The sequence below is a fragment of the Phyllobates terribilis genome, unplaced genomic scaffold (genome assembly GCF_046119375.1).
Source record: "Phyllobates terribilis strain yellow unplaced genomic scaffold, ASM4611937v1 Scaffold_4__5_contigs__length_816908805, whole genome shotgun sequence".
Taxonomy (NCBI): domain Eukaryota; kingdom Metazoa; phylum Chordata; class Amphibia; order Anura; family Dendrobatidae; genus Phyllobates; species Phyllobates terribilis.
Genome location: NW_027362764.1, coordinates 560,616,206 through 560,631,908, shown reverse-complemented (window position 1 = coordinate 560,631,908; position 15,703 = coordinate 560,616,206).

Genomic DNA, 15,703 nt, shown 5'->3' with positions numbered 1-15,703 from the left:
CTGCACATGTTGCAGCGACTGTGGCAGCACCGACAAGCCCTGGTGCAATACGTTCTGACGTATAGCCTGGGCCAACGAGATTCAGAGGTGGGGCAAATCACGCTGGAGGAGTGGTCTCAGATCAGGGACCTATGCACCCTTCTGCACAGTTTTGAAATGGCGACGAAGATGTTTAGTGCTGACGATGCCATTATCAGCATGACTATTCCGGTGATTTACATGCTGGAGCACATGTTAAACAGAATTCGGAGTCAGGTGGTGGCACAAGAGGAGGTGGAGGAAGTAGAGGAGGAGGAGTTGTATGCGGAAGGGCTAACATCTGCAAGGTCCAGACGGTCGGCAGCACCAAGGCGGCAGGCATGTGAGGGTGGGGGAGATGGTTTTACCAGGGCGCATGGTAGCAGCCAAACTAGTGAGGAAGGTGCAGGAGCCCAGGAAGAAGTGGAGGACGAACTGATGGAAGACTCATCAGATGAGGGAGACCTTGATCACATTTCTGTTGTGCCAGGTTGGGGGGAGAGGACAGAGGAAGGAAGCATGATTGTTACCTCGCCACCAACACAACAGGGACTTGGTGCTCCTGGATGCGCAACACACATGAGTGCCTTCTTGCTGCACTACCTGCAACATGACCCTCGAATTGTGAGAATTAGAAATAATCCTGACTACTGGGTTGCCACACTGTTAGATCCCCGGTACAAAAGTAAATTTGCAGAAATTATTCCTGCCATAGAAAGGGATGCACGCATGCAGGAGTATCAGCAGAGACTGTTGCAGAATCTTACATGTGCTTTTCCACAAAATACCAGTGGTGCACGTAGTGAATCTCACAGTTCCAACTTGCCAACCGTGGGACCGTCAAGTGTTCAGCACTCAAACCGTAACAGAACCACAGTATCTGCTGGTAACATCAATTTTGCGGAATCATTTCACCACTTTTTTAGCCCATCCTTTGCAAGGCCACAGGAGACAAGAAGTCTGACACATAGTCAACGCCTAGAGACGATGGTACAGGAGTATCTCCAAGTAAACATTGAAGCCACGACTGTGTCACTGGACCCTTGCTCTTTTTGGGCTTCCAATCTGGATAAATGGCCGGAGCTAGCCACTTACGCCTTGGAGATCTTGTCATGCCCCGCAGCCAGCGTTCTGTCTGAACGTGTGTTCAGCGCTGCTGGTGGTGTGCTGACAGATAAGCGCACGCGGCTCTCCACTGATAATGTAGACAGACTCACGTTCATAAAGATGAACAAATCATGGATCCGAAACGACTTTTCTACCCCTGTGTCATCCTGGGGAGAGTAAAAGCTTGATGATTGGTTAAAATCACCCTACCAACCGTTTTAAGCTTTCAAATTACTAATCATGTTTATCTGTATCTTGACTGGAAAATAATTTGGGCTTTGTAGCAGTGTGCAGCACTGATCCTATTAGGCCATCTATACTAAAGCTTCACCAGATTTAAAATTAAAAATAATTTTTAGCTGCATCTAGCCCGGAAAATAATTTTGGGGCTCCGAGATGCGCAAGGCACATAAGTGCCTTCTTGCTGCACTACCTGCAGCATGACCCTCATATTGTCAGAATTCGAAGTAATCATGACTACTGGGTTGCCACACTCTTAGATCCCCCAAACTTTTCGATCAACCTTTTCATTTTAATAAAGACCAAAAAAATGGTCATTTTTGAAATTATAAGCATTAGCAGGTTGTTAGAAACTGAAATCAAACAGTTTTCAACTCAAAACTTTATTCTAGGTGATGTTACATTTTCACATAGGACCCCTTGTTCGAAAGGAGCTTCTGAACTCTCTCGTCCATTGAATTTGTCAGGTTTTGGATGGTTTCTGCTTCAATTGTTTTGCATGAGGACAGAATACCCTCCCAGAGCTGTTGCTTAGATGTGAACTGCCTCCCGCCATCATAGACACTCCTTTTAATGATGCTCCAAAGGTTCTGAATGGGGTAGAGGTCAGGGGAGCATGGGGGTCACACCATAAGTTTGTCCCCTTTTATGCCCATATCAGCCAGAGATGCAGATGTTTTATGTGCAGCATGAGATGGTGCATTATCATGCAGAAAAATGATCTTGCTGTGAAATACACGGTTCTTCTTCTTGAACCATGGCAGGAAGTGCTGTTTGAGAAAATCCACATACATTATGGAGTTCATCTTTAGCGCCTTCAGGGATCCTAAAGGGGCCGACAATCTCTCTCCCCATGATTCCAGCCCAAAACATTACTCCACCTCCTCCTTGTTGGCGCTGTAGCCGTGTTTGCGTGGGGTGTCCATCAACCAGCCATCCTCCACTCCATCCATCTGGACCATCGAGCGCTGCACGGCACTCATCCGTGAACAAAACAGTTTTGAAATCAGTCTTCATGTAATGTTTGGCCCACTGGAGCCGTTTCTGCTTGTGTGAAGTGGATAGAGGAGGTCGACAGGATGGCGCATGCACAGCTGCAAACCTCTGAAGGACCCTGCATCTTGTTGTTCGGGGGACGTTGGAGGCACAAGCAGCTTCAAAAACTTGTCTGCTGCTATGACTAGGCTTTTTTGCCGCTGCTCTTTCAACCTGACGTAATTGCCTGTAGGAAAGAGTCCTCAATTTGCCCTTATCAGCACGCACACGTGTGTACTGTGAATCAGCTACATACTTCTTGATTGCCAAGACACTTCATCCTGATCATCGCACAATGTTGATTGTAGTCATGCCTTGACCTAAACACTCCACAATTTGTTGCTTCTCAGCAGCCGACACATCCTTTTTCTTTCCCATTTTGGCAGAAAATGTAGGCTGCTTAATAATGTGAGAGAGCCTTCTTAAGTAGTCTTGCCTTTCATTGGACACACCTGCCAAACTAATTAGCACAGGTGTCTGCAATTGCTTACAGTGATATAAAGAGCCCTGACACACATCACCATCAATGAGTTTAACTGACAAACAAACAAATTCTTCCCTTATCACTCCTAAACACTTTTTGTATAATAATTTGGAACGCAGTGTACATGTGCTTTTCCACAAAACACCAGTGGTTCACGTAGTGAATCTTACAGTTATAACTTGCCAACCGTGGTCTGTATGGAGTTGTTCAATAAAGGGCCCAAAATTAAGATAACATAGATGGGAGAGGTCTCTATGAATAGGAATTCCTAAGTATTTGATACCCTGTGAGGGCCAGGCAAAGGGAAAGTTGGACTGGATGGAATCCTATATGGATTTGGGGAGGGAGACATCGAGGGCCTCAGACTTCGCTGCATTGATTTTAAAATTTTACCATGTAACAAAGTGATCTATTTCAGCCATAACAGCATGGGTGGATATATGTGATTGAGTGATATATACTAGGACATCATCAGCAAATAGAGAGCACTTGTACTCGGTGCCTCCCACCTCAATCCACCTAATATTGGGGTTATGACGAATTGATGAGAGCAGGTGCTCCGTCACTAGGATGTATAAGAGAGGGGACAGAGGACATCACTGCCTTGTCCCATTGGTGATTGTGAAAGGTGATGAAAATGTTCTGACGCACCCCCTGGGCCTTGGGACACCCGGAGCCGGACCCTTTTTGGTGGATGCTGGTGGTTGTAGTCTTCGTGGCGGCGACCCAGTTCCGTGGCTCAGGGCGGTCAAACCAGTGGCGGAACTATTTATGTGGTTTTCATGTTTAAATGTCCGACTACGCCACCCGTGGATTGCGGTCAGAGTGAACCGTCGCTACAGGGCAGACCACTGAGGCTGGTGTTGTGGGTGCAGCAGAGCGTAGCATAACTCCCCACGGGAGGAGTATAGCCTCAGGGCAGTGTATGCGGAGGATGGGGGTGATGGTGCAGGGCAGCAGCAGTAACGACACGGAGTCAGTGATGCAGTTCAGGGCCTTTACTCACAGTTCTTATTATCCAGACCACGTCTGCAGGTAACGGCTGCCCACGTCGTACTGTGCTCACCAGGTGAGGGGCTCAGACAACTCCCAGATAACTTTGGAGCACTTCACAGGACCCCCTTTGTGTGTCCTTTGTCTGGCCTTTCTTACCAACACTTCTGTCCGGCTGCCTCGGGCCTCCTCTTGGTAAACTTGGCGCCAGTTTCCCTGACCCTATGTGGTGCCTTCCTAGCGGGTGTAGCGAGGGGCTGCGCCACATAAAATGTCAGAGCCTCCGGTTTCTAGCTGAGGGTCGTTTCCTGCCTCCACTAGTTCGGGGACCGGTCTCCCCCTTTGGCCTGACCCCTCCACGCAGGTGGATTCGGGCGTGCGGTGGCGACTCGCCCGTCCGCACCCCTGGGATCCCTTCATTCCTCGTTCCTGGATCCTTCTCCGCTCCTCTTCCTTCCTTCTCCCTCTTCCAGGCCTGGGCCTCTGTTACTAGGCCCGCCTCCGGAGCAGAGCTCATGCAGAGCCCCTGCTCCCTGCCACTTCTGCTCAGACTTCTCTGCACTGAACTAAGATGGTGCCCACCATTTATACTCCCTTCTCAATGCACCCAGGAACTGCTTCCTCCCTGCTCCTGCACTACAGGGTTCCCCTTCCTCAGTGTTCCCTCCCCCCACTCCAGCCAGGGACAGGGACTGTCGTGCCAATCTCAGGGGCATATTGGTCGCCCTGCCCCACGGCAATGTGGTGTAATGCATGCAGGTGTCGGGTCCTGATCCACACTCCATCCTTACCTGAGAGTGAGATATCACACCTCTGGGTGAGGTGCAATACGTCTGTAGCAACCGAGCCCTCAGGGTGCTACAGTTCCATTTATCTTCAGCCTAGGTGACGTATTGCGATACAGGGCCGTGATTTTGGCTATAAAAGGGTCCCCTAGACCCCTACCCCAAGCTTTTTAAGAGAATCATATATGGCGTGCCAGGAGACTCTATGGAATGCTTTCTCAGCATCCAACGAGAGTATCTAATTACAAATTTTTAACTGCATCTAGCCCAGGAAATACTTTGTGCCTAGTAGCAGTGTCTGCTAGTGAGCGGATTATCCCGGCTGTTAAGCAAGCTGCACCACCTGTAGTTTAGACACTTAATTTTTTCAAAGGAAATGCTTCGGGACCATGGGATACTTAGTGAAGAGCATCAGGAGGCACCCCAAGGCATAGGGGCTGGGACTGGCAGTAGGATGCCTTGCGGTGGACAGCCGAACTCGATCCTTATAAAAGCTTTTTAACTGCAGCGGCTTTAGTGGACGCTACTGGAGCTGGAATTACCGCGGCTGCTGGCATGAGACTTGCCCTCCAATAGATCCTTGTAAATGGATTTAAAGTGTATTCATTCAAATTAGAGAGACAATTTAAATTAAAAAGCTTAGAGCTGCCTCCACCACAGGGGGGCTCGCTCGACCCACCAGCGGACAGGCACCAGTATTGGGAGAGGGGGGCTGGCCGTCAGGGTTCACCGCGGCTCTGGCACAAACCCGGCGACACGGAGGTGGCACGGGCAGGAGCGGACTGGCCGTGTCGGCTTCTCACTTTTTGGATTTTAGAAGGGCATGACATGCCTATATCTGTGTCTCCCCCTCCTTTTACTCCTCCACCTCTTTTATTTTCGCATGACTATATGTACTTGTCACTTTTCCATGTGTTAGTTATGTCTTCTGAGCAGTTTGTCAGCTTTTGGACACCTTTGAAGGTGTTTTCTATGTGTTTCTATGTGTTTTTGTTTGCCTGCCATTGGTTTTAACGGTGTTCGAAGGTGTTCGACGAACAGTTCGACGAACAGTTCGGCGAACACACGGGTGTTCGACGAACCGAACCGAACTCGAACACTACGGGGGTGGCTCAACACTATGAGCGAGTACCGTAATATTCGTACAACAAGGAAGGAGGGGGGAGGAACGTATTCCAGCATCACTGTCCAGGTAAAACTTAGTTCTTTATTAGTGTATCATTAAAACCGAGTTAAAATGGAAGTTCCTTACGCATTTATGGCACCACAATGTGCCCTTCTCCAAATGGCTTAGAGATTTTGATTGTCAATATTCCCCAGATTATATAGCAAGAGAAGACTTCTTGATACTGTACTACTTGGTCCAGTGCAGAATGTGCATCGTATTTCCAAAAATTACTCCTGGGGCTGGGTGCTGTGTCATAGGTGCAGGAAGATTCCATGACAAGGGCCTCCTTTGACAAACATTATCTACGATGGAGTACTGTAGTAGATGTGACCCTCAATTCAAGTTTTCAGAGGGCCATCAGTCGTTCATCAACAGTCAGTGTAAATTTCTATTAAATATGTATCCCCTATCTCAGTCACAATGTGGCACAACCTGTGACAAGGGACTCCAATGACAAATATTAGTTTGGTAGGACTACTGTACATTCCAGATTTGTCCATTGCACAATGTGCATAGGGTTTGTGAAAATTAGCCCTATGGGCTGTGTCATGGTTGACTCACTATTTTTGCTGTGCCTGTGACAGTTAGCTTAGCTCATGCCATCAACATCTGAAAATCTGTCAACAAAACCCAAAATGCCAAAAAAGCCTGTTGTTAAGGGACATGGTGATGTCAGTGGTGCGCGAGAAGGTACTCAGTCTATGTTAGGTCAGAGAAGCTTGATGCATCCACTATGTTCCTGGAAAAAGTTCCCGGTCTGGACGTAAACGTGTGTGGAAGCCAGAAGAGTGAGAGCAGATTCTGTCTTGGATAGCAGACAAGGCCTCTACACATTTGTCAAGCAGCAACAAATCTTCCACGACCACACAGTCTACTGTGGATACACAGAATTCTGGCCCTTCCAATCCTGAAGCTAGTTCTCCTTCCTCCCACCATTATCAGTCACAGGAGACATATTACCCGAAGCTTGGCCACTCCAAGGGTCTGTTTGGTACGTATCCTTTGGTTGGCACTGGCCTATCACCGTGCAGCATTGAAGAGGGACAAGAGGAGGTGGCGTGCGTTGATGCTCAAGTATTTGAGGACCTACGACCAGAAGAAAGCCACTTGGAGGAACGTCATTTACTGTCTCCAGAGGTGGAGGCTGATGATGATGAGACACAGCTGCCATCAGGTCAGCCTACAATGTCAATTGGGAAGGAGGATGAGATAGAAGACGAGGTGGTCGATGATGATACCACTGATCCGACCTGGACCGTTGGCCCGCATAGCCATGACAGCAACACAGAGGAAGATGGAGCACCAACACATGCACCAAGGGGTCATGATTTGCCCAGAGTGAGAACTGGGTCAACTGTTCCCAAGAGCACCCCCGCTGTGCACCAAGTCAGGACTAGGGGGCGTTCAGCTGCTGCGTGGAATTTTTTTTTCTGAAAGTCCTTCAGAGAAAAACATTGTTGTCTGTAGCATCTGCTATACCAAGTTGAGCAGAGGCCAGGGCAAAGGCAACCTGAGCACCACCAGTATGAGAAACCATATAGCAGCCAAGCAGCCCAGTAGGTGGGCGGAACACCAGAGTACCAAATCTGCATCTGCGGGTCAAACCAATAATAATAATAATACTCTTTATTTATATAGTGCCAACCTATTCCGCAGTGCTTTACAATTCAGAGGTTCATATTCAACAGTCATAAGTAACACAGCTAAAGATAATACAATAATTAAAGCAAAAATAATGACGACCCTGCTCGTAAGAGCTTACAATCTACAATGAGGTGGGGGTGACAAAGTACAGGGGCTTATTTACTATGATGGTCCAGCCAACTTGAGGGTATGAGGGATAGATAAAGGTATCACCAGCCAGTATCTGTAGTGCTTTTGGGTTCGGTGGAGACTTATGCCATGTCGCCTGGGCTATGTCCTTCAGAATCTGCTGTTCAAGAAGCAGGCGCTCATACCTCCTGCCCACAAGCTGCGGTTGCTCACACACAACAAACATCAACCACATCCACTTCCTTGTGCCAGCAAAGCGTCCAATTTTCCGTGCCTGAGAGCTTGGAAAGAATGCATAAATACCCAGCCACGCACCCACAGACACAAATACTAAACTCGCACATTGCCAAATTGCTAGCTGTGGAGATGTTGCCGTTTAGGCTTGCTGGAACCCAGTCTTCCATGATCTCTTGGCTGTGGCTGCCCCACGACACAGTGTTCCCAGCCGCCACTATTTTGCCCGGTGTGCCATCCCTGCGTTTCACAAGCACGTGTTAAGACCAATCAGTGGCTCTCCCCCTGATCCTCCAACCCGGTCTGGTGGTCTGCGATAATGGGCAGAACCTGGTGGCGGCTTTAAAGATCAGCAAGCTGGTACACGTGCCAAATTTATGAAAACCTTCCGTGACTTGCCATACCTACTTGAGAAGGTGCGCCATATTAGCGCCCATTTCCGCCATTCCTCTACTGCTTTTGCTGCTTTTACAGCGCTGCAAAAGCGCTTGAATTTGCCAAGTCACAGACTCATTTGCGACCTGCCCACGCGGTGGAACTCCAGCTATCATATGTTGGCGAGGATTAGTGAACAGCAGAGGGCAGTAGCTGAATACCAGCTTCAGCATGCCAGTCAGACTGAGAGTCAGCCACTCAACATAACAACTGTCGAGTGGGTGTGGATCGCGGACATTTGTGAGGTTCTTGAGAACTATGAGTACTGCACCAACCTTGTGAGCGGTGATCAGGCTATTATCAGCGTAACCATCCCGCTGCTGTGTCTCTTGAAACAATCACTGCATAATCTCAAAGAGGAAGCTTTGAGTGCACAGCATGTTGGTATGGAGCCAGATTTCGCGATGGGTGATACTACCAAGCCCAGCCAATATTCTGAGGCAACATTGGGTGATAAGGAGGAAGATGAGGAGGGAGAGGACTTGTTTTTCTGTGCTACCGAAGGGACTCATAACCCAAGCTTCATTTCTGTCCAGCCTGGATGGGCTGGAGAGGAGGTGGAGGAGGAGGCGAGTCAGGGAGAGGATGGGTGCTGTTTCTACTGTTGGGGACACAGAACATTTGCCTTTTTGCAGCTTGGCCCACATGGCACCATTCACATATAAGTGTCTGTGGCAAGACCCTCGCGTGATACACATTTTATCCAACAATAATAATAATAATAATTTTATTTATATAGTGCCAACATATTCCGCTGCACTTTACAATTAAACAGACATACAATAAATTCAATACAAAGTAAGACAGTTTATACAGTTACATTAGGAGTGAGGTCCCTGCTCGCAAGCTTACATTCAACAAGGAAATGGGTGGACACAATAGGTGAAAAGTGCTTGTTATTTCAGGTCAGGCAATTATAATAAGTAGGGATTTTCATATAAGATTGCATGATCCGGTCATCAGCCAGTATGTTTAAGTGCAATAATCAAGTATCGAGTGTAGTTATCGTGTGCATGGAGGGCGTGGAGACAGACGAATAGTAGGGTGCTGATTCAGAATAATATTTAGAAGGAGGGAACAGGGGAAAGTTAGTTTACTGAATAGTTGAGGTGGTAGGCTTGTTTAACGAGATGGGTTTTTAAAGCGCGCTTGAAGACGTGGTGGCAAAGCATCAGTCGGATTGTCTGGGATAGAGGATTTCAGAGAACTGGTGCAGCATGAGAGAAGTCATGGAGACGGAGGTGCGAGGTTATGGGGGATGTTAGTCTTAGGTCATCTGTAGAACGGAGGGCACGTGTAGGGCAATAGACAGAGATGAGAGAGGAGATATAAGGTGGTGCAGAACTGTGGAGAGCTTTGTGGGTGAGAGTGATGAGTTTATATTGGACCCTGTAGCAAATGTGCAGCCAGTGTAATGACTGGCACAAGATGGAGGCATCGGTGAAGTTGCTGGACAGAAATTCGCTGGCTGCCGCATTCAGGACGGATTGAAGTGAAGAAAGTCTGGTAAGAGGGAGACCGATCAGAAGAGAGTTTGAGTAGTGTAGACGAGAGTGAATAAGACTGACAAGTAAGAGTTTTAGCAGTTTCAAAGGTGAGAAAAGGTCAGATTCTGGAGATGTTTTTAAGGTGCAGGTGACAAGAGGGACCTTTACTGGTTGGCCACTTTTCTCGATCCACAGTACAAGGAGAAATTTCCTTCTCTCCTTTTGGAGTCAACAAAGAGTTTTACAATTGAATTGTTCAAGAGGGCCGTTGTAGATCAGTTGCTGAAAATATCACCCTCAGACAATGCTGGTGGCAGAGGTACCGGCTCTTTTCAACACCAAGGGATAATGGGGAGAGACAAGAACACCAGCTCCAACAGAGGTGAGGGGGAAATGTGTACAAATTGGGCAATTTTCAATAAACCAGCACAACAGTAAATGCTATCTGTGCCTGTAACAATGCCAAGGAGGGATAAGTTGCAGAACATGGTCAAGGGGTACTTAAGTGACCATATGCGCGTCCTTTCTGACACTTCCCTTAATTATTGGGTGTCTAAGCTGAACACTTGGCCCGACCTCTCCTTATATGCCTTGGAGGTGCTGGCCTGCCCGGCTGCTGGTGTAGTGTCAGAGCATGTTTTCAATTCTGCTGGGGCAATCATCACTGATAGGCGCACACGCCTCTCCATGGAAAATGCAGACAGACGTACTCTGATTAAATTCAACAAGGACTGGATATCTCCACAGTTTGTAATCCCCCCAGATGACAGCAAGCCAACCTAAATTCACCAAAAATGCAGATTCATGCTACTGCTGTTAACGTCACCCCCTTCCCATAAGAACCCGTTTCCTTCCTTCGTCAACCATGACTCAACCAATAGGGCTAATTTTTACAAACCCTATGCAGATTGTGCAGTGGACAAACCAGGACAGTATTCCTACTCCAGCCTAACTACTATTAGTGATTGGTGGCCCTTGGGATGGTGGCTTCGAAAATAGTGGTTAAAATGGCCTGGTGCGTGCTTTGTAGCAGGCAGTAGGAAATGTGTGGACTACTGCTTTGTGTAGGGCACTCAATGATTTTTTAAGTGGACTAATATGGACAGAAGGCAGGCTGACACCCCAAAATAGTGGTTAAAATGGCCTGGTGCGTGCTTTGTAGCAGGCAGTAGGAAATGCTTGGACTACTGCTTTGTGTAGGGCTCCCAACACCTTTTAAGTGGACTAATGTGGACAGCAGAAGCCAGGCTCTGACCCCTTAAAACAGCAGGGAAAATAGACAGGTGCTAAAAAAATAAATAAAAAAAAGGCAGCACACAATGCTACTTCTGTGTGTGCTGGAAAATTATTGCTTTGCCTCTGACAAGAGCTGTTTGAAGATGGACACTGGAAGAACACTACCTAATACACGTCCTACCTAATACACAAGCTCTCCCCTGTACTCTGACTTTATTGTGTGTCTTCAGCTCTGAAAAGAGCTATTTTTTGTGGTATTATGGAGCTAGTGAGCGGCTTCTTTAAATACAGAACTAGTATATGTGGCACCCCAGGGGTCTGGTTTTCCACAGTAATGTAATGTTATGTCTGAGAGCAGGTGGGAGGTCCTTTGGTCAGGGATCCTGTGCATGCCACACCTCCTGCCCAGTCTTGGGAGGGGAAGAACTTCCCCTGTATAAACCCGGGGCTGAGGCAGGGTGAGTCAGACAAGGAGAGTGGAGACAAGAAGCAGCATAGGAAACAGCAGAGTTACAAGGAGTCAGGGGCTGGCAGCTGCAGAGTTCGCCCTGACTAAGAAGATTCTTTACCGTACCCGGAGTCCGAGGCTGTGGGGACTAACTCCTACCCAGCAGCAGAATCCGTCAGGCAGGGGATTTCAGGTCCTCTGGCCCAGAAGCCCGAAGGCACGGTCACACGCGTGGGACCAGCACCGCCATCGTGGAGCGGAAGCCATTAGAAGGCCCCGAGTCACCGGCCATACGGGTGAGCACCACACGGTACACTCAGGGACGTGGGCTACTTATATCCGCTTCTAGCAAGGTAGCCAGAAGAGTACAGTCAGTTTGGGAGGCCTACAACTCCGCCTGGCCAGGGGAGATCCCATCTGCTCAAGGACTGACCAGGCCCCGTTCGCTAGCAAGTACTCCGGGAGGGTCTATCGTTGTTACCAGTAAAGACCCTGAATTACACCGCACCGTCTCTGAGTGGTTCCTGCTACCCCCATCATCCACGTCGGCTGCCCTGAGGCCATACCCCTCCCGTTGGGGGTTATACCATCCCCGCTGCACCATCCATCCACCGGCCTCAGCGGACTGTCCTGCAGCGGCAGCTCCATAAGCTGCATTCAACGGGTGGCGTAGTCGTACTACATCTACTGCCGTCCAGTTTGACTCCCTGGGCACGGACCGGGTCACCGCCACGAGACTACAACCCTCAAGAGATCCGGCTCCGGGTAAGCTCCCGCGTGCGCAACGCAGCGCGACACAGGCCCAGGGGCGCGTCAACTTTGGCGTAGTCGGCAGGATCTCGTGCCCGCAACCACCGGGTACTGCGTGCCTGAAAAGCAAAGACTGTTCAAACTTACCAGTGGTGAAGATTCCCGCTATCCGTGGAGGTTTCCCGCCATCCGGCGCCATCTTCTACCTTCTTCCCGCCATCGGTGAAGTTTCCCGCCATCCGGCGCCATCTTCGGCCTTCTTCCCGCCATCCGTGGAGTTTTCCCGCCGTTGGACGCCATCTTGGGGACGCCGCGCGGGAAGAAGAGGGGCGTGGACTCTGAAAGCGCGCGAGAACTGAAGCCCCGCCTCACGTCCGGACGTTGCGTAAGGTCCTGGAAGGAGCCCAGCAGACGCCGACGTCACAGGAGCGCGACGGAAGGTCCTCAACCCTGACGATCCACTGCGGAGCCGCGGCCTACGGAAGAGGATCATCGCAAGGTAGGCCACGGTCCACTAGGGGGGAGGAAGATGTCGGATACGGAGGAGAGCTTCACTGCCCCAACCCCCGCCAGCGCTACCGCTGCTGCAGTTATGCCCTTCACCATGCCCTATATCCCGGGAGCAGCCTGGCTACCCCAGTACTCAGGGGAGTCACATACCCTGCATGACTTTAGAGAAAAGCTGGATAGCCTCTTCCAGGTGTACCCCCTCACAGAAGAGCAAAAAGTGAGCATCCTGGTGGCCCAACTAACCGGGGCAGCCAAAAGGGAAGTAAAATCCTGGCCACCTGGGAGGAAGACTGTCGCAGGGATACTAACCCGGCTGAAGGACACCTTTGATACCCGCACCTCAGCCGAGATTAAGCTTAGATTCTACGGGTGCAAGCAGCGAGCGCATGAGAGTATAAGGGACTATGCACTAAACCTACAAGAGGCCCTGAGGGCCATAAAGCAGACCGACCCTGATGGGGTGGGAAACGAGGACAGGCTGTTGACTGAACAATTTATAGAGGGTTTATATTGCAATGCCCACCGAACCCAGTTGCGGGCAATGGCCTTACAGGATCCCCATCTGGACTTTGCACAGTTCAAGGACAGAGCCATCCGGGTGCTCCGAGAACCGGCACCAGGTGGCGTTGTGACCCACAGACGCCCCACTACCACTTACTACCAGGAGGCGGCGCCCTTGTCAGCAGGGCCTGTGGGAGCTGATGCGCAGGCTTTGGACAATGACCCGGCTCCAGACCTACACCATCAGGTCCAAGAGCTAGCTAAGAGCGTTGCTGCGCTAACCCGAACTGTGCAGTCTTTACAGGTTTCCACCCCAGGGAAGATCCAGCTGGCATCCGGACCGGAGGACATCCCGTGGCGTCGACCAAGGAGGACCCCACCGGCCAGAGGAAGACCCAGTGACCGATACAGCGAGGACGGACGACCCATCTGCCGCCGCTGCAATCAATCCGGACATATGGAAAGGTACTGTTCTTTAAACGGGCACAACCTGGGGTAGAGGGCCAACCCCCAGGAAAAAGATCACCAGGCCCATCGAACTGGCGCGACAGATATGTGGGAGGACGTCCAGTCTTGCCTGTGGTACTGGATGGCATTCCCATGAGTGCCCTACTGGATACCGGGTCACAGGTCACCACCATCCCGTACGTGCTCTTCAAGCAGTACTGGAATGACTCGGATATTACCCACTACCCTGACGACGACTTGAGTATCATCGCCAGCAATGGCCAGCCCGTGCCACAGATCGGATTTAAAGAGGTGGCCCTCAAAATCGGTAGAGTCGAACTGGCCGCACAGGGACTGATCATTGTAGATATTGATAAACATGAGAGTCACCCAAAAATAACTCTGGGAACTAACGTAATTGAAAATTGTCTTGCAGAGGTGATTTTCCTTTTACAGCAGGTTGCCAAGAACGCCAGCTCCGGCGAGCAGCGGGTGCTCCAGAAAGAGATCCGGGCACTGATGCAACGGCAACAAGTGGAACTCTCCGGCGGTGAGATTGGTAGTGTAAGAATGTGTGACCCTTTTCCTATTGCCATGCCCCCAAAAAGTGAAATGATGATTTGGTGCCGGGCAGCTATTGGTCTGAGAGGAAGAGATTACCAGGCAATGGTGGAACCAGTTTACTCAGACAGTAGGCCCACCATTTTGACAGCACGGGGGGTGGTCAATGTACGCCATGGGAGGGTGCCCATTCGCATAATAAATATCGGGGAGAGGGAAGTGTACCTGCCCCGGTATGCCACGCTAGCCAAATTATATACCACTAATCAAAATTCTATACAATCTGTGGAACCCTTGCCTCCATCTCACCCGGAGGAAGGTAACGGCTCTAAGAAAGACATGGAGGACTGGTGTCAGCAACTACATTTGGGTACTGATTCCACTCCCTCACATCAGAAACAAGGAGTCTATCGGGTGGTTCAAGAGTATGAGAGAGTGTTTAGTAAACACCCGTTAGACTTTGGGCGGGTCAAGGGGGTAGAACACCGCATCCCCACGGGAGATCATCCTCCCATAAAAGAGAGGTATCGACCCGTACCCCCTGCACACTACCAACACGCCAAGGGGATGCTTCGAGACATGAAGGAGGCTGGGGTAATCCGGGATAGCTGTAGCCCCTGGGCAGCCCCACTAGTTTTAGTCAAAAAGAAAGACAACACCATGAGGATGTGTGTAGATTACCGGAAAATCAACCGTATCACACACAAGGATGCGTACCCCTTACCAAGGATAGAGGAGTCATTGGCTGCTTTAAGATCTGCTAACTTCTTCTCTACCTTGGATCTCACTAGCGGGTACTGGCAGGTTCCTGTAGCAGAGGCGGACTGGGAGAAGACCGCATTCACCACCCCGATGGGACTTAGCGAGTTCACCTGCATGCCGTTCGGACTCTGCAACGCCCCAGGAACCTTCCAACGATTAATGGAGTGCTGTCTGGGCCACAGAAACTTTGAGACGGTCCTGTTGTACCTGGACGATGTCATCGTATACTCCAAAACTTATGAGGACCACCTGAAACACCTGGCGGAGGTGTTCGAAGCTCTGGCGAGTTACGGCCTAAAGGTGAAACCCTCCAAGTGTCACCTCCTGAAACCAAAGGTGCAATACCTGGGACACGTGGTGAGCGCTGACGGAGTGGCTCCCGACCCCGATAAGATCACCGCAATTAAGGGATGGCCAAGCCCCTCCAGCGTAAAAGAAGTGCGGCAGTTCCTAGGGTTGGTAGGCTACTACCGAAGGTTTATTCCCGGTTTCACCAAAAAGGCAGCGCCTATGCAGGACCTCCTGATAGGCCAGTCCCGGAAGGCCAAGAACCAGAAGCCGCCCTTCAAATGGGAAGAGCTAGAAGAGGAGTCCTTCCGCCAGCTGAAGATGGCCCTCACGGGGGATGAAATCTTGGCGTACCCGGACTATAGCCAGCCCTTCATCCTCTACACCGACGCCAGTAACATCGGGCTAGGAGCCGTACTGTCCCAGATTCAGCAGGGGAGA